The 1,217-nt window shown below is 42.6% G+C and overlaps 1 protein-coding gene across 2 annotated transcripts in view; it reads right to left on the minus strand.

Annotated features, from left to right (window-relative positions):
* tm9sf1 (transmembrane 9 superfamily member 1) overlaps positions 1-1,217 on the minus strand; it is a 12,362-nt gene that overhangs the window by 9,002 nt on the left and 2,143 nt on the right. The gene's annotated exons all lie outside the window — the stretch shown is intronic.

Below are 1,217 nucleotides of genomic sequence, written 5' to 3' on the forward strand. Positions count from 1 at the left end.
CCACTGACAGGTCACGTGACTTGCCACTGGCAGCTGCCACCAACCACTGACAGGTCACGTGACTTGCCACTGGCAGCTGCCACCAACCACTGGCAGGTCACGTGACCTGTCAGTGGCGGCTCCTGCCAGCCAGTTGAAGATTGAACCCCTACTGATAGTTAGAATTCATATAAATTTGAATCTTGATAAAAAAAAAAAGTGAATAGACATTATGCATATACTACATGTTAGACATTAAAACTTAGACATATAAAGCTTTTAAATGGCTAATTATTATTATTATTATTATTATGACGACTTCATAATATGTAGTGATTATATTGTATTTCTAAAAAATTAAAGGGGTCATATGATGCTGCTAAAAAGAACATTATTTTGTGTATTTGGTGTAATGAAATGTGTTTATGCGATTTAAAGTAAAAAAAAAAAAACACATTATTTTCCACATACTGTACATTATTGTTTCTCCTCTATGCCCCGCCTTTCTGAAACGCGTCGATTTTTACAAAGCTCATCGGTCTGAAAAAGTGAGGTGTGCTCTGATTGGCCAGCTATCCAGTGCGTTGTGATTGGCCGAATACCTCAAGCGTGAGACGGAAATGTTACGCCTCTCACATACTGTTGATGCCGTGATGCCGGAGCGACGAGACAAAAACATTCAAACCCATTACAAACGAGGCATTTGTTGCATCCAGTGGGGACATAATTACTGATTATAATGACTTATACTGTCTTTTTACGCGTTGCATTGCATCACGCCGCGTAAACATAAAACTCTGTCTGCATTTGTGATCAGAGATATGACAAACAACAAGCGCTACTCTACACTGCCCAAAACTCGCGTTTGAATCATCAGTGGCAAATCCTTTAAATGAAAACGTACTTACGTGAGTCAGAACTGCCGGCATTTTAGTCTAACGTTACTCTCCCAGTATCAGTAAACAGTCCTCCATAAAATGTGCTGCACACATCTGGATATTTGGGTTAAACTGTTCTGGAACAGTGTTGTAAATACCACTGATTTGTAGTCGTGTCCTCTTTTGGAAGACCAAACAAAGTAGTTTCGCTTTCACAATGAAAAGCCCAGCGGAAGCACCGGCTTAGCGTGAGCTGAGGCCGGGATAGAGTGAGCAGAGGCGGCGGGGTTGAGAACGGCGCAGCCGGCGGATCCGACAAAGGAGCGGCAAGCAAATGTGACGACCCCGGGCTTCGTCCAC

Source organism: Sinocyclocheilus grahami, unplaced genomic scaffold (genome assembly GCF_001515645.1).
Source record: "Sinocyclocheilus grahami isolate Dianchi unplaced genomic scaffold, SAMN03320097.WGS_v1.1 scaffold716.1, whole genome shotgun sequence".
In the NCBI taxonomy this organism is placed as follows: Eukaryota; Metazoa; Chordata; class Actinopteri; order Cypriniformes; family Cyprinidae; genus Sinocyclocheilus; species Sinocyclocheilus grahami.